This window comes from Mustela putorius, unplaced genomic scaffold (assembly GCF_011764305.1).
Source record: "Mustela putorius furo isolate JIRA1106 unplaced genomic scaffold, ASM1176430v1.1 tig00537227_pilon_pilon_pilon, whole genome shotgun sequence".
In the NCBI taxonomy this organism is placed as follows: Eukaryota; Metazoa; Chordata; class Mammalia; order Carnivora; family Mustelidae; genus Mustela; species Mustela putorius.
Genome location: NW_025422368.1, coordinates 46,092,989 through 46,118,011, shown reverse-complemented (window position 1 = coordinate 46,118,011; position 25,023 = coordinate 46,092,989). Strand labels below are relative to the sequence as shown.

General features: G+C 37.5%; 1 long non-coding RNA gene across 2 annotated transcripts; it reads left to right on the top strand.

The window, feature by feature from the left end:
- The first annotated feature begins 584 nt into the window (after positions 1-584).
- LOC101678654 lies at positions 585-23,912 on the top strand. Of its 2 annotated transcripts, XR_001179369.2 has the most exons (4): positions 585-994; positions 1,769-1,858; positions 7,780-7,947; positions 22,872-23,912. It is a non-coding gene; the product is annotated as an uncharacterized LOC101678654 (long non-coding RNA). The 2 variants fall into 2 exon arrangements; XR_006604686.1 differs by lacking the exon at positions 7,780-7,947.
- Positions 23,913-25,023: the final 1,111 nt, after the last annotated feature.

The window sequence follows — 25,023 nt, the reverse complement described above, 5'->3', positions numbered from 1 at the left end:
AATATATCATACCAAATATGTTTACCATGGTTTGATGTAGCAGGAATCTTTATAAAGGGAAATCAGATAGACAAAGCAAATAAACTAATACCTCAGATTACCCAAAGTCATCTTTATTCTTCTCCAACAGTAAAAACAAATTAATTTGCTTTCTGGCCCTTGGCATTTATGAATTCTAATTTAATCACGTAAATTTAGACTTCCTATGACAGAATTTGAAACCACATTGTGAACATGACTTTCACATAAGGCTTGTTCCTTTTTCCTGAATTAGAAAGTAAAATTAAAAAAAGAAAACTCTAAGCTTGTATTAGACCCAAGGCAAAATCAGCATAACCCTGCCATCTCCCGTTAAGTTCATTCAGGACTCTGGGGAGCCATGTCACCATCTGGACTGAAGTGCAAATGGTCAGAGGGAGGCCTGGGAGAGTGTCCTTAAAAAGACCCCAGCTGGCTGAGCAGCCACCTGTTGCCAAGATGAGTGAGGACACAATATATAGTGTTCATCATAATCCATCTGTTTCTAGTCTCCGAATATCTGATGCTGCCATGGCAAGCTGACACCAGGAGAGAACTGACTCAGACAGGCCAACACTACAAGTCCAGCTAAGCAAAAGATGTCTAGAAGTTACCATGATGACAGAGACAGAAGGCCGATTTGGTTAAGGAAGACAGAAGTAGGAGGCTTGGAGAAGCAGAAACACAGGAATTATTTGGAGCCCAGGAGCTCAGAGAAGCCAAAAGAACAGCATTAGGGAGTGGGTTGTTTTAATGGCCTGCTGAACACAGGTGTCTCTGGAACCAGAGACATTGATTGTAACTTCAGAACAGACAGATACATGTAGATTAATTCAACTCCTGACTAAGGCAAAGATATAGAATCTAGGATTAATTTACAGTCTCAGTGGTAAATAATAATAATAAATATAGTCAATACTTACACAGCACTTAGTAGTACTTTGTGTATATTCAATCCTCACCATAACCCTGTGAGGTAGGTACTATGGTTATCCTCAACTTGGAGATTAGAAATATTAAGTGCAGAAGATTTAGTAACTGCCCCAAGTGACGTTAAGTGGTAGGGCTGGATATGAAAGCCAGCTGTCTATACTCTTCACCAGTACCGTATGCTGCTTTCATTTCCTTGTACCTTCCAAGAAACTCCAAAAGCTGAGCTCTTCTCTTATTTTCTTACTTTATACTCCACTTGCCCTATTCAACCCTTTTCCCTCTGATTTCCCCTTTCTATCATATCATGAACATCGGGAGGGATATTCATGGTGCATACCGGGAAAAGGACTTCAAATACATAGAGCATGCCCTCCTCTTCTTCCAAACCCATTTGCTTGGGTTAAAATAAGGAAGGACTTCTGGCTTGGGGCCAGAGAAGTTTCGCTTTTGAGTGCCTGAACCATATAAAGGACATGAGGGTTTGTGTGTGTGTGTATGTGTGTGCCCGTGCACGTGCTTATGCATTTGCACATACTCATACAGATGTAAAGGGCGGTGGGTAGGATAGAGAAGGTGGAGATTGAAGAACAGCGAAAGGTTGAAGGTGGGAATAGAGGAGCTGTGTTTAGGAGGAACTGGCTGAAACTTGTGACTTACACAGGCTGAGTAAAGCCCAAGTGATAAAATGAGGAACAGTTGGGGAAAGGGCAACAGAAGGGACTGAGACACTCAGCACAGCACCAGCTAAGGACAGCGGGTGACTCACAACCAGCAGATTTCAAACAGACTAATGCAGATTGATGGTCTTGTTCTTCAGGTCTCATGAGAACTCTTCCAGAGAATCTTAGAAATAAAAGGGAGGCTTTGAATGGGAGCAGGAAAAAGATGAGACCCCCGAGTTGTACAGGTAAGCACCACCAAGGAGCAAAATGCAAGTATTTTTGTTAATGGGACTTCATTATTTGCAGAGACCAGCAAGGCCTAGGGACATCCTAGCTTGCTGGATATTCAAGAGAGGGAAGAATAAGAGCCCTTCCATCATGTTGAGCACAACCACCAACATATTCTACTTAATAAAGGTCAACACAAATGTTGTGTTAGAATAGTTTATAATCCATCAAGGCCTTTGTTGTTGAGGTTTTATTTTTGTAGTCATTATTATAAATATTGAATTTTAATCATATATTAAAATGGTTGTTCTCTTTGTTATGGTATTCTCACAATGTGCAAATTTTTGTGCATTTTTCCCATTAGTACTGGCACTTGGTACTCAAGCTTGTCCCTCCAGATGTGATTCAATTCAAGTCTTAAGAAATTTAACTGTGACCTTTTAACTATTCACTGAACTTGTGTTTTCTTAGGTTGCCTGAAGTCAGATTCCAAGGACCAGGTGACATAAGTCGTTTAAAAAAAAAAAACAAAAAACCCTCAAAACAACAGAATAAGCATTTTTGATGTAAGCTAATGTGACTGGACCATATGTAATAGCCCTGCTGTCCTTCTCCTGTTTTTTATTTTGTACATATCTTTTCAGTCATCAGCTGTAGCAGGCAACCTTAGGGGGGAAACAGCCTTTTAAAAATTCTCAAAAGGATGAAGTATGAACAGATGTCCAAGAGAAAGATAAAATAACATTGCAAATAAAATGTAGAGATTTATTGGCACACGTTAGCAAACTGTAATAGAAAATGTTGAGGACCTTTGAGTACAACACTAAAAGAGAAAAGGTAAAAAGTCTTATTTTCATCCATTGTGTTCAATAAATCATGTAGTTCCAGTTGTTTTTGAGAAGTTTGTTCACTTACTAGGAGTTGTCATTAGTTGTTAGGTCCAATTTATCATATGCAAAACCCTTTCTCCTGTATGTGTTGTTATAGATAAACATATTACATGTAAGTAAGCATTTAGGTATTAATTTATAGCATATAACACTTTAATTTAAAATAAAGCCCTTACTTACAAAACAATATAATGATGTTAATTTCTTTTTTTAAAGAAATCTTCATTTTGGAATAGGAATAGAATAACTACACCAATGAGTCAATCAAATTCCATGGGAAAAGGAATAATATTGAAACATAGTTCATGTTCTTCTCTTTTAAAAAGTAGAGGATACAGTTGGTGTTAGATCAACTCTTTGTATACATATTGGCAGAGGGATAATAAGAAGTAGAATATTATTTACCTACTAATAGGAATTAAATAATTAAGTACACCTTGAGCACCTATTATGAACTAGGCACTATGAGGTTACTATTAGTAGGCAGTGCTTACTCTATGCTTAATGAAGAAAAAGACATTAAACAACTATCTAAAATGCAAAACAGAATTAAATAAGAGTCAGGCACTTTGGTATGAGATATTACCTCATAGTATTAGAATGGCCACCATAAATATATAAAGGGTGGCAAGGATGGGGGAAAACTATAACCCTCATATGCTGTTAGTGGGATTATAAAATGATGCAGCTACTATGGAAAAAGCAGTATGGAGTATCCTCAAAAAATTAAAAATAGGGGGCACCTGGGTGGCTCAGTCAGTTAAAGGGCCCACTCTTGGCTTCAGCTCAGGTCATGATCTCAGGGTTGTGGGGTGGAGCCCCATGTCAGGCTTCACAGTGAGCACAGAGTGTTCTTGTCTCTCTCCCTCCCTCTTTCCCCATCCCTCTATCCCCTTCTGCCCCTCTGGCTCTTTCTCTGCTCACTCTCTAAATAAATAAATAAAATAAAATATTTTTTTTTTAAAAATTAAAAATAGAACTGTCGCATGATCCAGCAATCCCACTCCTGGGTATTTATCAGAATGAGTTCAAAACAAAATATCAAATAGATATTTGCACACCAACATTCATTGTAGCATTATTCACAACAGCCAAGATATGTACGCAACCTAAATGTCATCAATGCGTCAAAGGATAAAGAAAATGTAAAATGCAATGTATATTATTCATCCTTAAAAAGAAGGAAATCCTATCATATGCAAAAGATGAGTGAATTTAGAAGACATTATGCTAAGTGAAATAAGCCAGCCACATAAAGATGTACACTTCATGATTCTACTTGTATGAGTTATCTAAAGTAATCAAATTCATAGAAACAGAAGGTATAATGGTGGTCACCAAGAAGTAGGAAGAGGGGCAAGGGGGGCGTTGTTCAATGAGTATAGAAATTCAATCATGCAAAATTAAAATGTTCTAGAGATCTTTGTACAACAATGACCACAGTTAACAATACTATAACATTCTTAAAATTGTTAAGAGGGTAAATGTACGTTATATGTTTTTTACCACAATAAAAGGAGTCCTCAAAATAAATTAGTGTTTTAGCAATATAAAGAAAGGAATAAATTAATTCTGATTCAGGGGAACATAGCTTCAGAGTGGTGGCAGCATTTGACCTGAGTTTAGAAGAGTGAGTAAAATTTTGATGTACAAGAAGGTATGGGAAAGCATTAACAAAGATCCAGATAAGTAAAATTTCATGGATTGCTTGAGGAACCAGCAATCTGGGTAGTTAGAATACATGCCATGTAGGACCAGCTCAGAGAACTTCTCAAACAGCTTCCTTTAAAGGACAATAACATCTTCTCTGTTATCTGTAACAATTTACAGCTATTTTACCAGGATAGAATGTTATTTTATAACCTCATTGTAAAAGTCTTATACATCATAGCTTATTTAACACCCCTCCTAGAAAGTGTAGAAAGAAATAGATTGTGATTCCACTAAATCTTGATATTTTTGCCCTTAAATTTTAAAGAGTTGTTTATCATGACTTAACATGGGACAAAGCAATTCAATTCAAGAAACACAGACATTAAAAACACTATCAAGAGAAAAAGTATATACAAATCAAAGCTCATTACTAAGTTTATAATTCTGATATATATAAGAATATGTTTTGTTGTTGCCCAAGTCTCTTATTCTAAGACAGTTATAAACCTTAATGGCCAAAACTTATTTCTGTCTAATTTGACAAAGATATTAATAATTAAAATAGAAAGAAGGAAGTAAAAGTAATGAATTTAGACTGGGCCTGTTTGAGATGCTTATGGGACATTCAGATGGAAATGTTGAATAATCAATAATAACAGGAGGTTGGAACTTAGAAAAGAGTTTGACAAGAATGAAACTCACATTTATACAGTAAACTAATTTTGACAAAGGCACCAAAACCAAACAACTGGGAGAGGATAGTCATTTTGATAAATGATGCTAGGAAATCTGGATACCCACATGCAAACTAATGAAACAGGAATCCTATCTTATATCACTCACAAAAATTAACTTGAAATGGATCACAGGGGCACCTGGGTGGCTCAGTGGGTTAAGCCTCTGCCTTCGGCCCAGGTCATGATCCCAGGGTCCTGGGATCGAGCCCCGAGTCAGGCTCTCTGCTCAGCAGGGAGCCTGCTTCCCTTCCTCTCTCTCTGCCTGCCTCTCTGCCTACTTGTGATCTGTCTGTCAAATAAATAAATAAAATCTAAAAAAAAAAAAAAAAAGAAATGGATCACAGACTTAAATATACAATCTAAAACTATAAAGCTCCCCAAAAATAATTATATATATATATATATATATATATATATATATATATGAGAAAAAATCCTGAACATTGCTCTTGCCAATAATTTGTTGGAAAAGACACCAAAAGCATGGACAACAGACCCTAAAATAGACAAGCAGGACTAGATCAAATTAAAGAGCCATCTTCACAACAAAGGAAACAGTCAATAAATTGAAAAGGTAACCTACAGAAAAGGAAAAAATATTTAGACACCAAAAATCTGGTAAGGAATTAATATTTAAATTATATGAAGAACCTATACAACTCAACAGCAAAAAAGCAAATAACACAATATAAAAATGGGCAAAGGACCTGATTAGACATTTTTTAAAAGACAACATGCAAATGACCAGTAGGTATTTGAAAAGATGATCAACATCACTAATTGTCAGAGAAATGCCAATCAAAATCATAATGTGATCATCTCACACCTGTTAGGATGGCTATTATCAAAAATACAAAAGATAAATATTCACAAGGATGTGAAGAAAAGGGAACACTTTTGCACTGTTGGTAGGAATATAAACTGGTATAGCCATTATGAAAAACAGAATGGAGTTTCCTCAAAAAATTCAAAATTTAACTATGAGATGAACTAACAATCCCATTCCTAGGTATATATGAAAGAACTGAAAACAGTATCTCTAAGAGATACCTGCATTCCCATGTTCATTCCAGCATTATTCACAATAGCCAAGATATGAATAACCTATAAAGAAAATGTGGTTTACATATTATATATTATAGAAAATATTATTCCATTATATGGGTATATATATTGTCCTTATAAATAAGGAAATCCTGCCACTTGTGATGCTATGGATGAAAATGGAAGACATTATGCTAAGTGAAATAAGCCAAACAGAGAAAGACAAACATTGAATGGTGTCAATTATGTGTGAAATCTAAAAAATAAATAAATAAGGCCAATATCACAGAAACAGAGAATAGATGTTGGTGGATGGGGAGATGGGTGATGTAGGTCAAAGGGTACAAATTTTCAGTTATAAGTTCTGAAGATCTAATGTACAGCATGGTGACAAGAGTTAAAAATACAGTATTGTAAACTTGAAAGTTGCTGAGAAAAGTTCTTAAGCATTCTTATCCACACCCACAAGAAAGAGTTAACTATGTGAAGTGAAGAATGTGTTAATTATCTTGACCTTGATAATCATTCCACAAATGTATATGTATGTCCAATAACCACATTGCACACTTTAAATGTATACAATTATAGTCATCAAAAAATAGTAAAATATATTTTTAATTAATTAAAAATCTTACTAAGCTAATTTAGGATTGACACATGAGCAAGAAGAAAACAATGCATCTGGCCTATGTGATGCAGGGAGTTGCAACTGAGATACGTCATAAACCCAGGCACTTCAAAGTGTTAAAAGCTCAATTAAAGGGTGGACTAGAAAAAAAATCTATCCACGAGCTCAGGGAGATAATGATGAAACTAATCTGATTCCTCCTGAGTTCTGAGTGACTAAACAATCAAGAAATTTATTTTAAAATATCAAAACAACAGGCCTATCCATGTAGGTGTCTGGTGGCCAGAACACCAAAGCCAAGAAATTAGCATAAAATGAATTCAGACTTTTTTCTATATTCCTGGGGCTCCTGGCAGAAAAAAATGCTTTTCAGGGATCTCCCACAATCTGCCCCACAAAACTATTCTCTTTCTCTCTCCCTCCCTCTTGACTTCTCTCCTAAGCAAACATTAAATAGTAATAAAAATGTACCATGTACTAAGCCACAAGGCAAATCTCAACAAAAAAGTAAAGATTGGATATCATAAAGACTACTTTCTCAATAAATGCAATAAAATTAGAAGTGAATAAAAATAATGTAATTCCAAAAGACCCACATTTGAAATATTCAAAATATACTTCTATATAATTCATTGATCCAAAAGAATTCATAAAGGAAATTTTAAAATATTTAGAAAATAATGAATTATTATATAACAATAATGAATTTAGCTATAGTAGTAGTTACAGGAAATACTACAACCTAAAATGTATACAATAAAAAAAGGAGAAAAATTAAATTAAGGAGAGTAGCAAATAAGGAGTTCTATTTTGGACTTGATACATTTGAGATAAGTATGACACATCTCCATTACACTTGATCTTAGCCAAAAGGCTGAGAAGCGATTGAAACATCTCCATTAAACTAATGACCTTACTGTAAGTGCCTAGAATTCAAAGAAGGGTTCAAGTTTCAGGAGAGGAATGTGACAATTATCTCCATATAGATACTATTTACTGTCAAGATGATACATGAAATTACCCAGAGGAAGAGCCTATATAAAAAAGATGGGTAAGAACAGAGCCTTGGAGTCCCCCAAAATTTAGAAGAAAGGAAGATGAGAATCTATCAAAGGAGACTGGAAAGAAGCAAGCTATGAAGGAGGAGAAAACCCGTAAGTATCTTGGAAAGGAAGGTAAGAAATAAAAGTGTTTCAAGAAGGAAAAATTAGTCAACTGATTCATATTCTCCTAGGAGATGAAGTGAGATGGGTGCAGAATTAATCACTGATTGAATTTTGCAATATGGAAGACATTTCAAAGGATTGGAGGAAGGGGAGAGCCTGAATCAACCACTTAGGAAAGGGGGTAGGCATTGCTTAACAGTAGGGTTCCAGCTCCACCTGTGTCTGGAGAAAGACAAGGGCAGGTGAAGATATAGGTAAAGTTCTCATTGAAAAAGAGTTAAATATAAGATATAAACAGAAGCTAAGTTGAAGGTAGTGGATTCTGTGAGATATTCAGAAAGGAAGGGGTATATTCAGAACTACATATTAAGCTGTCTTTGCCTGAAAGGCGACTGGAGAAAGGAAATAGTCTAAGCCAGAGACATCAATGGCTTCAAGTAGTAAACAGTCAGCATTCCAACAGGAAATGGATGGCACATTCATATTAAGATAATGCTAGGAGAGTTTATTTAAGAAGAAATTTAATTTCATGATCTGAGTGGGGATAGGGAACCTCAAGGGATAGTGCAGAAATCAGGAATTAGAAGCAGTAAGACTAAAATCAACTTTCCCCTTAGACCTAAAGGAAGATGGGAAGGATAGAGCATCAAAATTCAAGAAGGGAGTTGAGGAGAGCAGATTACCTTGAAAAGACCCACATCCCATAGGAGAGACAAGAAAGTATTATTTGACTTCTTAAACTGTATTAATTATTCTTTAAAAAAATATTTTGTTGACTTATTTGACAGAGAGAGAGAGAGAGCAAGCTGAACAGGGGGAGGGGCGGGGGGGGGGAAGCAGGCTCCCCACAAAGCAAGGAGCTTGAAACAGGGCTCAATCCCAGGACCCTGAGATCATGACCTGAGCTGAAGGCAGACACTTAACCAACTGAGCCACCCAGGCACCCCTGTACTAATCATTGCTAAAAAGAAAACTAAAAGAAGTTTTATTGAGAGCTTCCATGTTCCAGGGACTGTACTAAGTTTACATTATTTAAATTCTCAATAACTGTATGATCTAGATACTCCCTGGAGAAACCAAGGAAATAAATACAATGACCTACTTCCCTTCCTCCTTCAGAACTCCTGTCAAGGCTCCCCATTGGTCAGAGCCAACAGTTAATCAGAGGACAAGGCATCAAACTGACAGAAAAGAGAATAGTCTTAGCAGTAAAAAAACAAGCAGAGCATCTAAGGCCTAGGCCTACCATGGAGATGGAGGCAAATTAAAACCCAAATCTGATTTCAGCCATCTCACCAAGCAACCATCATGATTAATTGGCTTCCCATTTAGGTTGCTTGCAGAGAGAGACAAACTGTTGAGGCCAATGCAAATATCTATTCCACTTAGCATTTTATATTCTCAACTCAGAATTAATAAAATAGCATTCTGGAGTTATTAAAAATAGAAACTTTATAAACTATTAACCAACAGCTCACATGGTTTTAGGATTCGAACAACACAAATGATTGGAGGTAGCTGTGATAGAAACAAAGGCAAAAACCAGAGGAAATTTTAATTAGTCATCAATACTGTACAAAACAGAAGATGTGGCGATGAACACCAGGGCACGGTGGCTGCATAGCAACAATTGACTGAACAGCTACTTCTCCTTTTAATGGTGCATGCTGATCCCTGTTTATTCCCATCCCAGCATGCTTCACTCCACTAAACTAATGACCTCACTCCTACAGTACCTGAGGTGTTCCCTCGTGCAATCCACCTGAAAATCATCTCAGAGGGTCTGGAGCTTAAAGGGGTCCCAAGAGTCATCCTTGGGTTTCCAAATCTTCAACAACTAGAGATACTACATGGGACTAACTAGGAGCTTAATTAAAGGAGGCAAAGGGGCACCTGGGTGGCTCAGTGGGTTAAAGCCTCTGCCTTCAGCTCAGGTCATGTTCCCAGGGTTCTGGGATCAAGCCCCACATCAGGCTTTCTGCTCAGCGGGGAGCCTGCTTCCTCCTCTCTCTGGCTGCCTCTCTGCCTACTTGTAATCTCTGTCTGTCAAATAAATAAAAATAAAAACACTGATCCCTCCTTGCTATGCTTTTTTACTTTGTCTTCTTTATGTTTTTCCGCTCACCTAAAAAATCCTTTTCTAAAAACACTTGTAAGTACAGGCTCCTGAATTTGGATTTTATAACCCTTTTTGTTGTTGTTTACGGCTATAGCATTTTCTTTTCCTCCTTTAATTGTTTCCATTTCATTGACTAAGATCACTTAACCTGGTTTTATGAGGCCTTTGTGATCTGGAGCCTGATTACTGCTGCAGCTGCATCTCTTTACATGCTTCCCTAGTTCCACATCCACACTGACCTTCCTTGCAATTCATTAGAGAGAGAGAGAGAGAGGATCTCCTGGAATATTAAATCAATGCACTTAATGGCATATCATTCTGTAAAATTCTACCCCTAGCAGTTTGGACATACTAGAAAGGGAAGTCTTCCCTTGTCACTGTCCTTCTCCAGACTCCCTATTAATATATTCAGTGTCATTCACAGCCATCCCCAAATGCTTCCCTGATGCCCACACTCACAAAGTTGGGTTAAATGCCCTGCCTTTGAGGCCCTAAACAGCCTGTAAAAGCCTTATCTGTATTACAGGTTTGCTTATTTGTTTATTTTTCTGTCTTCTCCACTAGACAGGTAGATTCTTGCAAGCAGGATAAGCCACACAGGGGTTGAATGAATCAGTATCTTAAGCTGAATCTAGGGGCCAGTTTGGTCATCTACATCCTCACTATTGTACTAGACATACAGCAGCGCTCCAGGTTACTGGACCCCTAAAAGTGATTTCTCCACTTCACTCCCTTTTCATTCCCCACACTTACCAATCCCAAGTCATAAAGCAAACTTTCTAAAAATCATTTTAACTTTTTTCCAATAGTCAATACCTCCCACCCAGGCACAGGGAATGTGTTTTCTGATTTCATAATCAATGATATAAACCATTATCACAAATGATACTTCTGTGGGAAATGTAACTCCAAGTGAGACACCAATTTTCTCGGCAACAAGTGTGTGTTCTAGTACATATCTCTGTGACAGCTTATTAAATGGAGCCCTCTTATGACAGGGTTCAAGCTCTTTAAATATATTAAGGTTTCAACCCCTACTTTATAGTGTTCCCCCTTCACTTTCTGTTCTACCCCCACTTTCCCTCTTCACAACGCATGTGCAAATCCACAAGCAATCTCTACTACACACACCCACTTGGCTTTCCGTTACAAGACATGTCAGCCTAATGGATTGGGGGTGTCACTGTTCCTATTCTATTCAAGGAACAATGTCAATAGGAAATAAATCTCCATCCATCAATTTGCTAGAAATCACAGGGTTTCTCAGGTCATGCTGTAATTCACCCAAGAATACCTTGGAATGCAGTAGAACTATTCAGGGGCACCCTATATTCGGCTGAGAGACACACATCCCTCCCTATCAGAAATAATTAAACATGTGCCAATAAACACTGAAGGGATTTTTAAGGAGTTCAGGCTTCATTTCACCACAACCAACCACATTTAGCACAAAGAAGAAGAAATCTCAAACAGGCTAGCCCTTTAGAATTTAAATTCCTACAAGGATCTAAACACCAAAATCACATGAGCTCCCTAATCAGAATGCACTGGTGCACAGGGACCAGAAGAATCTTCACATAATCCAAGAATTAAATGGCAAGCCCCCAAATCACTGAATGAATAATGAACAAAGTAATTTAATCAAATTACCTGCCTCTTGAAGGCTTATTTCAGTTCCTGGAGTGGCCTGCTAGTATGCGATGTCTTTATTTTCCTAAAGGCTATTTTTATCCTGTTACCTGTTTAAACCACCATAGTGGCTCCTTACTATTTGCAGGCGTTTGTGGGCACAAATATTTCCCAGCCTCCAAGGCCTTCCACAAACTAACCCCCATCTATAGCATATTCTCATCCTCCTTGTGGTCTTTAGTTTGTCCCTCCAACATGTTGCCACAACCTGACACGTGTTTCTGCATAGTTTTGCCAACATAACAGGCCCCATATAAATTTATTGTACATGAGGGCGCCTGGGTGGCTCAGTGGTTAGGCCGCTGCCTTCGGCTCAGGTCATGATCTCGGGGTCCTGGGATCGAGTCCCGCATCGGGCTCTCTGCTCAGCAGGGAGTCTGCTTCCCTTCCTCTCTCTACCTGCCTCTCCATCTACTTGTGATTTCTCTCTGTCAAATAAATAAATAAAATCTTTAAAAAAAAATTTATTGTACATGAATTATAATCAATTTTAAAATGAAAAAGAATTTAATCACCATTAATCAGAGATGTGAATAAGCAAAAAGAGTAGAGTGGAACAGAATAATCGAGGGAAACCTAGGAAACATAATGGTCAGGGAAAGTCATTCTGAGCGGCAGTAGACAGTCTCATACCTAAACTAAGCAAGATCCAGATACACAAAGAAAGAGGAACCTGTTCCTGGAAGAAGGAACAGAATCAAGACCTTGAAGCAGGAAGACTCTTGGTGTGTTCAAGGAATCCAATGTAAGAATGAGAAAAGGACACAAGAAGTTAAAGAGGAAGAAATGGGCAGATCACACAGGGTTTTAGGTCATGGTAAACATTTGGATTTTATCTTAAGTGAAAAAAGAAGCCATTGAAAAGTTTTTTTTAAAAAAGATCTTATTTATTTATTTGACACAGAGAGAGATCACAAGCAGTCAGAGAGGCAGGCAGAGACGGGGGTGAGCCGGCTTCCCGCCGAGCAGAGAGCCCAATGTGGGACTCGATCCCAGGACCCTGATATTATGACCTGAGCCGAAGGCAGAAGCTTAACCCACTGAGTCACCCAGGTGCCCCTCCCCTGAAAAGTTTTAAGCAAGGGAGTGACCCCTGTTCATTCACCCAACAAGGTTAATTATCATCTACCATGTGCTAAGCACTGTTGTAGAACAGAAGATGCAGCCATAAACAATTATACAATCTTTTACCCTCATGGAACTACCAGTCTAGTGGAGGAGACAGTCACCCGATCAGTAAATTAATGCAGCATAGTATCTGTGGATGGTGATGGCTGCTGTGGAGACAAGAAAATGAGGGAAAGGGATAGAGTCTGTCAAGGAAGGTTGCCATTTTAAATAGGGTGGTGTGATGGTAAATGTAATGTGTCAACTTGATTGGGACATGAGATGTCCACACATTATTTTGGGTGTGTGTGTTTCTAGATGAGATTAACCTTTGAATCTGTAGTCAGAGCAAAGCAGATTGCCTTTCCTAATGTAGATGGCCTCCATCAATTGAAAACCTGAGTAGAAAAAAAAGGGAGCTGAATAAGTGGGAAGTTAATCTGCCTGAAATCTGCTTTTCTTGAGCTGGGACATTGGTCTTCTCCTGCCCTTGGGCTAGAACATTCACCCTGTCCTGGTTCTCAAGCCTTCCAACTGGGACTGGAACTATTCCTTCATCTCCAGCTTGCAGATCTTGGGACTTAACCTCCATAATTGTGTGAGCCATTCCTTATAATAAATATCTCTCTGTGTCTCTCATGAATATATATATCATATATATATCATATCATATATATTCACAAGAATATATATATTCATATATATATCTTATTAAATCTGTTTCTGTGGAGAGTCCTAGCACAGAGAGAATAGGAAGACCTCGTTGTGATGTGATACATGAACAAAGACTTGAAAGAAGTGAAGGAAGCAGGACATAGTGTTCATGAGGGAATCTAAGAAAGAGCTGCCAGTGAGGTAGGAAGAAAACTGGAAATTGTGATAGCCCAAAAGCCTACTAAAGATAGTGGTTCAAGTAGTAAAGAACAATCGGTTGTGCCAAATGCTGGCTATTGCTCAGTTAAGAGGAGGGCTAAGACTTGACTGTTGGTTGAATTTTACAATGTGGAAATCAATGGCAAACTTTAATAAAGTAGTTTCAGTAAAGTAACGGTGGATATTGGCCTGAATAGAAGGAGTTCAGAGAAAATGGAGAAGTGGAGGAAATAAGTATAAATTACTACTTAGAGGAATTTCCTTGTAAATGGAAGTAGAAAAATGGGGCAAGAGGTTTGGGTAGATATGCTCGTAGAGATGATCCAATGGAGAGGGGAAAGTAGTGATGCTGGACAGAACAGGGAGAATATCTGGAGTCATTTTTTGAGTAAGTGAAACAAGATTGCATCTCACCCACGAAAGGAGGAGTGGCTTTGGATGGGAGAGTTTATCCAAAATAGTAGGAGGAAAAGGAGGTCAGAATGGCACATATACAGGTAGGTGGATAGACATGGTTCTGAGAAGAGTCTGTGCATATAATCGAGGTTAAGCTTGAAAAGTTAATTCTGACCGTTCTGTGGGCAATAGGCCAAGTGTGAAAGCGGGGAGTCCAGAAAGAAAGCTGGTGCAATTATATAAACAAGAGATTTTGGTGTCTTGGACTAAGGTGGTGGCAATGACAATGAAGTTCTATATTATGATTAAACAACATATGTTATTTCTGTGTATCATCAACAATAATCTTTCTAACAAGAATTTATTTATACATTTATTTTGCAAATAAACTGAAAGCACTACATTATGCCTTAGAACAATTACAGACACACAGTACATTTTTAAGTTCCTATCAAAAATACCACTAGAAAATAACTTTCCTGTAAGTTTTTATGTTTCATTAGGTATTAACAAGTTCTTTAATCTTATTCCAACATGATATTCTGTAATCAGAAAAGAAACATGTGAATAGATAATGATATTTCTACTCTTGTCTCCCTCAAACTTCCACCAATTTCCACAATCATAGGTATGTGACAGAAATAGTCCCTGTGGTTCTCCAGAGATGTTACTGCATGTTATTGAAATTAAAAGCTAGCTGATGGGAGGGGGAGCAGGCATCCTGTTCATAAGCTCTGAAAGGATTATTATCTGAAGCAGAAAATTCCTGTAGAATTGAGACTGAGAAAATATACCTCCTATTTCTATTTTCTACGTATTCTTGATCATTTTTAACTCCACCATAATGTGCATTTATTCTTTCTGTCTCTTTTAAAGCTTCAACAACAAATGTATTTGTAACCATTTTGCTCTTTTATTTAGTCACCTGATGTGAAACCGTCTAATATGCACAAAATATAAGATTCAACCCCACACTTCCCAGTGAGATTTGAAACATGCCTAGACTCTCTGGTAGAAAATAGGTAATTCCCAGGGAGGGAAAATGTTACGCTGTAAATAGCTGCCTCTTGTATTAATCCACAGCCTTTACTATTTGCTCCGTTTTCTTTCATAAGATTAACATTTAAAAGCCTCTTTGTCACAGACTGAAATTGAATTGTGAAATGTGCTCCTGAATAAATAATTTTTTCCTGAATGTTAATTACATAGGCAATTATACTGAAGTATAATTTTACATAAATACAGTGTTAGAAGTTCTACAGATATGAACAATTGCACAAATGCCTCCTCAATGGGGGGAAAAAAAGTTTCTGAGGTTGAAAGTAGCTAACATGCTGGATAAATATGGAACATTTGATGTATTGAATATTAATCTTTATTTTTTTAGGATTCTGTATTACAAAGCTTTCAGGCAACTACACAGCTAAATATTCATAAAGACAAAATATACATACTTTAAAATTTTCCTTACATATTCAGAATAACAAAAAAGTATATGAATATTTGTTTGTTTGCTTGTTTGTTTTTACTTTTTAAGTTTTTCTTTAAATTCCAATTAGTTAACATACAGTGCAATATTCGTTGCAGGTGTACAATGTAGTAGTTCCACCTTCCATACAACATCTGGTACTCAACACAATTGCACTCCTCAATCCCCATCACCCATTTCCCTCTTACCCAACCCCCATCCCTGCCTTCCTTCTGGTAACCATCACTTTGTTCTCTATAGTTAAGAGTCTGTTTCTTGGTTTGCCTCTCTTGTTTTTTCCCTTTGACCATTTTTTTTTCTTAAATTTCACATATGAGTGAAATCATGTGGTATTCGTCTTTCTCACTGACTTATTTCGCTTAGCATAATACTCTCTAGCTCCACCCAAATAAGTATGCTGATATTTAAGGGTCTAAGCCAAAAGCTATAATGATACAAGTCTAGTTATAAGTAATTTGAAAATAGAATGTATCCAATTTTGATACGCACATTATTTCTTCCAGGTGAAGTATTTCATAGGCAATTATCAGCTCCATATTTGATAATATGACCAGACAATGATGATGGCAGTGACTAGTTTTCACAAAGCAATCTCACTCATTAGAGGCACTAGACTCTTAGTCAAGAATTCCTACTCTAATTAAGAGTCACAACCAACCTGGAGCCAGACTGCTGCTTGGAGATAATAACTAATGAAGCAAGTAATCTTTATTGATGACTTCCTGTATGTAGGCACATGGCTAAGGACTCCCCATATTGTCCCTTTTAACCTCACTGCAACTCTAGGACATTGTGACAACCACAGAGAAATCCAAGCTTAGGAATTTTTTTGATTTGCCCAAGTTCATACAACGTTAAAGGTAAATCTGATCCAAATACAGGTCTTTCTCTCTCTTTTCTTTTTAAAGAATTGTTTATTTATTTGAGAGAGAGAAAGAACAGGGGTGAGGGAATGGGAAAGAGGGAAAACAGAGAGAGAGAATCTCAAGCAGACTCTCTTCTCATCATGGAGCCCAATGCAGGGCTCAGTCTTATAACCCAGAGATCAAGACCTGAGCCAAAATCAAGAGTCAGACCCTCAGCAAAGTGAGCCACCCAGTTACCTCAATCCACATCTTTCTTAATTCAAGTCCACACTACTAAGTAGACTCTGTTTTGTAACACAGAAATAAAAGCTTTAGTTACTCCAGAATAGAAAATCTGCCAGTATTTAAAATCACAACCTTAACTTCCATGCCTTTTTTTTCTTTTACAAATATGTATCCTGGTTTGACATTGGGACTGGGTTAAGTGCAGTATCCAAATTACCTGTCTGAATTAGAAGAAGGAAACAAATAATTTGCCATTAATTTTTAAAGAACTTGGCTAAGATTTTAAATCTTAGCCTACAAATCCTTCTTATTCAAAGTGTGATCCATAGGTCAGAAGTATCAACAACACCTGGGACCTTGTTGGAAATGCAGAAATTTAGTCCCCTTACTGGCCAGCCAAACAAGTCCCCAGCTTAAGAAACATTGCTACAAATAATAGGTCATCCAGGTTTACACAGATCCAGCACTAATACCCTTTAAAATTACATAATTTAAAATTACCTAAAAGCACAGTCATGTTTTAAAATATCCTTTGCAAGTAGATACTATAAACTTCTAGTACTTGATGACAATGATAGGAAAAGGAGGCCAGCAGATGCACTGGACAAGCTTCAGGAAGTACTTTTGTTGGGTTTTCAAATTTCCCCCAGTTTTCCAATCTATAGAGCTAACCCAGAAAAGCTTCTATTTAGAGACTTTTAAGCAGACAGCATTTACTACTGCTTGACTTCAGTGGGAGGATTCTGTTTTCAAAAAAGTATTTCCGTCACTGATTTTTGTAAAAATAATGAATAGATATGATTTTTCACAGTACATTATGGCTTCCTTATATTTCTCTTCTATAGCACATTGCTATGAATCACAAAATACCCCATTAACATCTCCAGTAGTTTCATGACATGTTGAAGAGAACACATTGCTATTCTAAATTTACAAAATAGTCAGTGACTTGTCCACATGGTCACAGAATCTGTAAACATTATTATTATTGCTAGTTTCACTTCACATTTTTAAACTTAAACTTCCCAAGAATTCATACCAATACTCTTCTGTCCTTTCTCATAATCTGCTTAGCATTAAGACAGCAATGAAACATTTTGGGAATATATATAATATGCTGCTATTGAAACTTTTTCAAAATGCTACCTATTAAAGACACAGGTTAAAACTGCCTTTACCTGTGCATGGAGTCCATTTTCTGCCTACTTTTGGATTGGGGTAAGACTTTCCTGACTGTACCAGTCAAGGCTTAGTGGGAGAACACAGAAGCCATTCTAGCTAACTAAAGAAAGCAGTATGGAAATTGCTTAAATTAAATGACTTCGACTTTAGGAGTGCTATAGAAACTGAATGCAGGCTGGAACTCATGGAGTGACTCCCAAAGTCATATCATAGTACTTGCTTACTAAGGGAGCTACTGCTTCTGACAAAAATCAGGAAACTGTATGATGAAGAACTGCCTGTGGCATTGGGAAGCCTCTACAATAGCAACTAGCTCCAGAACCACACCACTTCTGCCAAAATCCACACAAACCAGTCTTCAATAGAGCCTGCTAAGCATTCTATAGAGCCATTGTCGGATGGATCAAGAAAAAGGGCATCTATGTACGATGGGATATTACTCCATCTTTTTTTTTTTAAGATTTTATTTATTTATTTGACAGAGAGAAATCACAAGTAGATGGAGAGGCAGGCAGAGAGAGAGAGAGAGGGAAGCAGGCTCCCTGCCGAGCAGAGAGCCCGATGCGGGACTCGATCCCAGGACCCTGAGATCATGACCTGAGCCGAAGGCAGCAGCTTAACCCACTGAGCCACCCAGGCGCCCCAGATATTACTCCATCTTAAAAGGAAATCCTACCATTGTGAAAACATGGATGAACCTGGTGAACACTATGCTAAGTGAAATAAGCCAGGCAGAGAAAGACAAATAGTGCATGGTATCACTTACATATGGCAGCTGAAAAAAAAAAAAAAAGTCAAATTCATAGAAACGTAAAGTAGAAAAGAGGTTGCCAGGGGCTGGGGGAACTAGAGAGAGTTTGGTAAAGAGTGAAAACTCTCAGTTCAAAAATGAATAAGGCTTAAGGATATAATGTGTAACATGGTGACTATAGTTGATAACATTGTATTGTATAATTGAAATTTGATGACAGAGTAGAACCTAAATGCTCTAACCAAGAAAAAAAAGGTAAATATGTAGTGCTGTGTTAATTAACTCGATGCGGGGAATCTTTTCACAATGTATATATCAAATAATTACATTGCATAATTTAAATATCTAATAATTTTATTTGCCAGTTATACCTCAGTCAAGCTGGGGGGGGGGGGAGAAGTTATCTATGATTTATGGAATACATGTTAAGACCAGTGTATTCCATGAAAGCCCATCACCTTTTACTTTTTACATAAAATTATTTACTTGGTCAAACTCACTGTGCGGTAACATGACAAAGTATTTGCAGAAAGATGACAACAGGGAAGACAAAATAAAATCTAGGACAAATGAATACTTCAGTGAGAACAAGTTGAGAGCCTTTCTAAAACAGAGTTTGATCCAACTGACCTGCCACTAGATGGGCCCATTCTTAGAAGTCAATCTGCATATCTCTTCCCCAAACCTACTTATCAGCATTCCTCCAATCATGATCTTTCCAAATCCCTGAATATCTAGCCAAACCATTAACCACAGTACATAAATTGGTATAGATACATGATTACAACCATCTCTCCTTTCAGACAAACAACATTGAAAATCAGTTATATCACCCAAATTGCTACCCACTAGAAGGATTTTCTTTCTTCTTGTCCTTCAGGTCCACCCCTAATGGGGTTATATGGCTGCAGCAGGGCACTGGTGCAAAGTTATATTATAAGACAGAAGCATCTGTAAACCAGAACTGAACTTCTTCCTCCATTAGCTAGTTAGAGAAAAGTCTACCTGAGGCCATGGTGGGTTGATGGAAGTCTGTTACTTTAATAGGTGTAAGTACATGGGCGATGTGAGCCACCTGGTCTTAAAACTTATTAGTGCCTCCAGCACATGTGTAGGTCTGATCTCATGCATGCAATTTTCACCTGATGATGGAGTGCTCCTGGACAAACTGAACATTAGTGCCTGGTGGGGCAGAAGACATGTCATTAATAGAGGTGAAGTTCACATGGTCAGACTTTCAATGTGTAACAGAGTCCATTAGCAAGCCAAGAGCAGTTTCTCAACAGTAAAGTATTTATTTCCAAATATTACCAGCTTGCTTTGTATATTATACTCTGATAGGGGTCTGCTAGAAGCTACATAGGGCATCCCAAACTGCCACAGACATTTCAAGCACCATTGGACTTGCTGGCTCGTAACGACTGCATGGCAGAGCTTTGTTCCGAGGCTTGGACCAGCTGCAGTGAGCTCTTCCATTCAAAACTAGTAACTTTATGGGTTCTATCAGTAAATAGATTCCAAATGTGGGATATGTTGTCCCTGAGATCCAAAGTGACCCACAATGCAAAGCACCCCCTTCTTAGAAGCACTTTGGAAGGGATAGTCCTTCACACCCCAGATCACAGTCTCCCAGAAATTTCACTGACGTAACTGGCCCTAAATTCTCTTTGGATTATTTTCCTACTCTCAAATCATATATTTCCTACCAGGACTTCTAGAATAACTGTACTATCTATTTACCAGGTCCTGCCTTTATGAGGTCATAAAAGAAACAGGTCAATACGTGTTCTCTTGTTTGTTTTGTTTTTGAGATGGTGAAATAATCAAGTTCTTACATAATAAAGGTAGCTACCGTGAAGATGAGTTTTATAATCTCCATTTTAGTTAAGAAAACAAATGAGTTGAAATATAAGTTCATCCCTTGAACTTATAGGTCTATCAGTCTCCAAATGCTTTTCTCTTGACCTTTATGACATGAGCATCTGGATGGGGATGAGATTTTCAGCTTGTCACGCATTTGTAGGAAGGTGAGTCTGGGTGAGAGAGGTGGGAGAGGTAGTTACTAAGGGCACAGGTAATGCCCAACAGTCTTTGTTTACATTTAGCCTGTCTCCCTTATCCAAGTCGTCTACAATGCTCTCACAGGCTCTTAAGCTTACTCTTATTATTCCAGCTCTACTAGGTACAGAGTTGGGGGAATGGGAAAGAGTGGGGCATAAATAGCTTGGTCTAAGGTAGATCTTGAGAATTGAGATACAGAAACACTATATTCTTCCTTGATTCCAATAAAAAGATCCATTTTCACAATGGCTTTAACTATTTTTTAAATTTATATTATTTATTTATTTGAGAGAGAGAGAGGGAGAGATCACTGTGGAGGCTGAGCAGGGAACCCAATGCCAGACTCAAGTTCCCAGGCGGAAGGCAGACAACCAACTGAGCCACCTAAGGACTCACAATTGCCCTAACTATTTAAAGAAACTGAAACTTGTCTGGTTTGATTCCAAATGTCAGTGCAATTGAGTGAATTTACTTACAACTACAATGAATTCTGTTTTTATCAAGAAATTAAATTAGAAACTACTATACCCTGTCACCAAAATCATCCAAGTAATTAATTCAATCAGTCTCCACATTTGATTGAGCAATTCCTCTGACTCATATACTCAACAATATATGTCATTGGGTAAATTCTTCATACCCTCACTTCACAGGAAAGTAGTATCAGGAGTCATGACTATTAACTACTTTAAACGAATATCACAACACCTATTCTTTGAAGCAGAGTTTTGTATTCTCCTATTCCTTATTTCTTATCATGTGTGTGTAATACAGCCCTAAACTGTTGATTAGCTTAAATTCGAGAACTGTTAATACACATTCTTAGCTTATTTAATCTGGTAATATATTCCAGAGCAGTCAGAGTTTAATCACAATTGAACCCCAGTTCTGCCTCTCAGAAACTAGGTGATCTTGGACAAATTACTTCAGCTTTCTGAGCTCTATTAATTTTTAAAATGGAATAACAACATCTAACAACATAATTTCAAGGGTCAAATGAAATAATAAAAATTAAAAACACTTGCAAACTGTTATAAACTAATCTTGTGTGACTTCGTAGTAGCCTTAAAGTATCAAGAATGTCTTGTGTTGAACAGCTAAATTCTGTTTCTTGGCTTATAGACTACTTTGTACAAGATTATATAAATGTTTGTAATTTAAGTTCCATCTAGACTGTGAGCTCTCTTTTTAAGATTGATTGATTGATTGATTTGAGAGAGAAAAAGAGAGCATACCCTTTGGGGTGGGGAGGTGTAGGCAGAGGGAGAGGGAGCCAGATGCTGGGTGGGGCTCCATCTCATTGACCCTGAGATCATGACCTGAACTGAAATCGAGAGTCAGATGCTCAACTGCCTGAATCCCCCAGCCTGCTCCTAGACTGAGCTTTTTAAAAGCTGATCCTATACTGTATTCTTCTCTGTATCACCATGCCAAATTCAGTTCCTATTATGTAAGTGGTGGGACCAGTAACAGAAGCTGTCCATTCTATTTCTATCAGCCAGGAGATTCAGAATTTAATGGAATCTAATTGGAACTGTGCCACCCCTCCAGAGTGGTAGAGAGCCATTTACAACTGCAGCTGTAAACTCTTTTTTTAAAATCCAAATCCAAACAAGAGTCAAATCTTTTTGGTAAAAAATCATATTCATTGATATTATTATTTAGTAATGGGCAAAGTCCTATCATGCCCAAATGCTAATAGAAGAAATATACTTTACTCATTTAGATAATACCATGTTGTCTATGGAAAAAAAACATATTCTTACCTTATTTCTTAGGGAAAATCACTTTGGAAATCAAGTACAGCATCTGCTGGGGGGCAGACTAAACTAAAATTAGAGAATTTTACTTTTCCCCCAGGCATAGGGAAAAAAGGCCATCTCCTCCATCTCCAGACTGGACACAGTCAAGCCTTGAGGCCCTCAAGACACAGGAAGGAATGAGAAGGCCAATGGTGGACATGGAAACTCCATTCTATGAAGGAAGGAGTAGAGAAACAGATGAGAAACTTAGAAAAGTTGACTGTAAAATATCAAGGGAAGAGAAGTCAGTGAAGAGAAAAAGAGGACTTTTGAAGGCTAAATTAAATGAAGGTTCTTTAGTAGAAGAGGGAAAGAAAGTAAGACAGTCTTCTCCTCTGTTTTTTCTTTACAGTTTTGGTGTTTTGAGACCTAGAAGACCCTTCATCAGAGAACTCAAGAAATTGCTACAATAATCAGATACACACTTGTGCTGAGGAAGATGGCAGAGTGGGAGTACCAGGGAGAGAATGATAATTTCTCCATCACCTTGCTCAGGCTTCAGAAGAAAAGGTGCTGGAAGAATAAAGCCCCTGGCAATGAATTACAAAGCAAAGACGAGATATGGGGGAACAGCGTCAGAGAAGATCGCAGGCAGTGGAGACCTTCTTCTTCTAAGAATAGAAAGAAAGAACTTTTGGTTCCTCATCGCATGGATAAAAGAAAGAATAAAGAATCCACGATGACTGAATGGGCTGTTCAGCTTTCGGTTTTCCTTCCTTGCCTACGTCTGTGTCATCCTGTTTGTGGTTATTTTGTGTGCCCGTGGATGGTTCCTAAACATTTGGATATTAGAGAATAGTAAAATATCAAGAACTGTTTTGAAGGCTGATAGGAACTTGCCATTATTTTTTCCAGGTAAGTACATTTTAGAAGTACTATCTACTATAACATCATTTTACAAAAGGAAAGCTATTTTTAACCCTCCAAGATCCTCTAATCTCAGACTTTCATAATTGAAGAATTTTACCTTTTTTTGAAACTAAAATTCTTTACATTATTATTATTTCTCTCATTTTTCTTAGGCAGGTTTCAACTTAGTCATGAACTGGGTTTGTGAACTACTTCCCTAGACTTAAGACTGGATCAGAGCCTAGACAATTCTCTGCATGAAGAATTCTCTCAGATGCACAAAACCATTAGCACTATTATAACATTGTTATGGTGCATAATGAGGTTTGCTCATAGGAATTTGCCTATATTTGCCCATTTTGACCTACAAAAAATGTCATATGGTTCGAATGAATATCATGATCTTTTTGTCTGCACTTGACCATTTTATAATGTCAAATAAATGTTAGAACTATTACAAATGTATTCACAGAAACTGTGGAACTACATCTTTTCTGAAGAAAGTGTGTAATAATTCTTCATAAATGAATTCGTGTTTTGGTTTTGTTTTGTTTTTTTTGTTTCTTTTGAAAGGGGTGGATTTTTAAAGTACTAAAAATATTCTGCACAGTTGCTTGCAGTCTTTATAAGGCAAAGGGGACTACAGAAATGTTAATCTTTTAAATATCTAATTTAATTAATAAACCTTATTAATTAATACATTAAATTAATTTTTAAAAGACTTAATTACTAAATCTTTACTTAAGTCTATTATAACAAATCAGGCTTTCCCTAAATTAACTAAAGATTATCAGGTGCATACCACAGTGTTTAGCATATAATAAAGTTTTAAAACCACCAAAGGTTATTTAGTATATTAAGGATGATTTGGTTAAAAAGAGAGAAGCTTATAAGCCAAGTTAAGTAGTCAGGGTTTGTTATAAGGAGTTGGGTTGGAGGACCAGGGCATCTGGTTGGCTCAGTTAGTGAACATCATCTATAGAGCATGTGACTCTTGATCTTGGAGTTGTAAATTCAAGCTCCATGTTGGGTGTAGAGATTACTTAATCATATGATCTCCCTGATATGAGGAAGTGGTGATGCAACATGGGGGCTTAAGTGGGTAGGAGAAGAATAAATGAAACAAGATGGGATTGGGAGGGAGACAAACCATAAGTGACTCTTAATCTCACAAAACAAACTGAGGGTTGCTGGGGGGAGGGGGTTTGGGAGAAGGGGGTGGGATTATGGACATTGGGGAGGGTATGTGCTTTGGTGAGTGCTGTGAAGTGTGTAAACCTGGTGATTCACAGACCTGTACCCCTGGGGATAAAAATATATGTTTATAAAAAATAAAAAATTTAAAAATAAAATAAAATTTAAAAAAAAAAAAGATAAGATCAAGGGGTACCTGGGTGGCTCAGTGGGTTAAAGCCTCTGCCTTCAGCTCCGGTCGTGATCCCAGGGTCCTGGGATCAAGTCCCGCATCAGGCTATCTGCTCAGCAGGGAGCCTGTTTCCTCCTCTCCCTCTCTCTGCCTGCCTCTCTGCCTACTTGTGATATCTATCTGTCAAATAAATAAATAAAATCTTTAAAAAGAAAAATAATATCAAGCAAACAAACAAATGAGTAAATGGAGTCAGAGGACCTTCATAGAACCTGTAACAAGAAGAGGT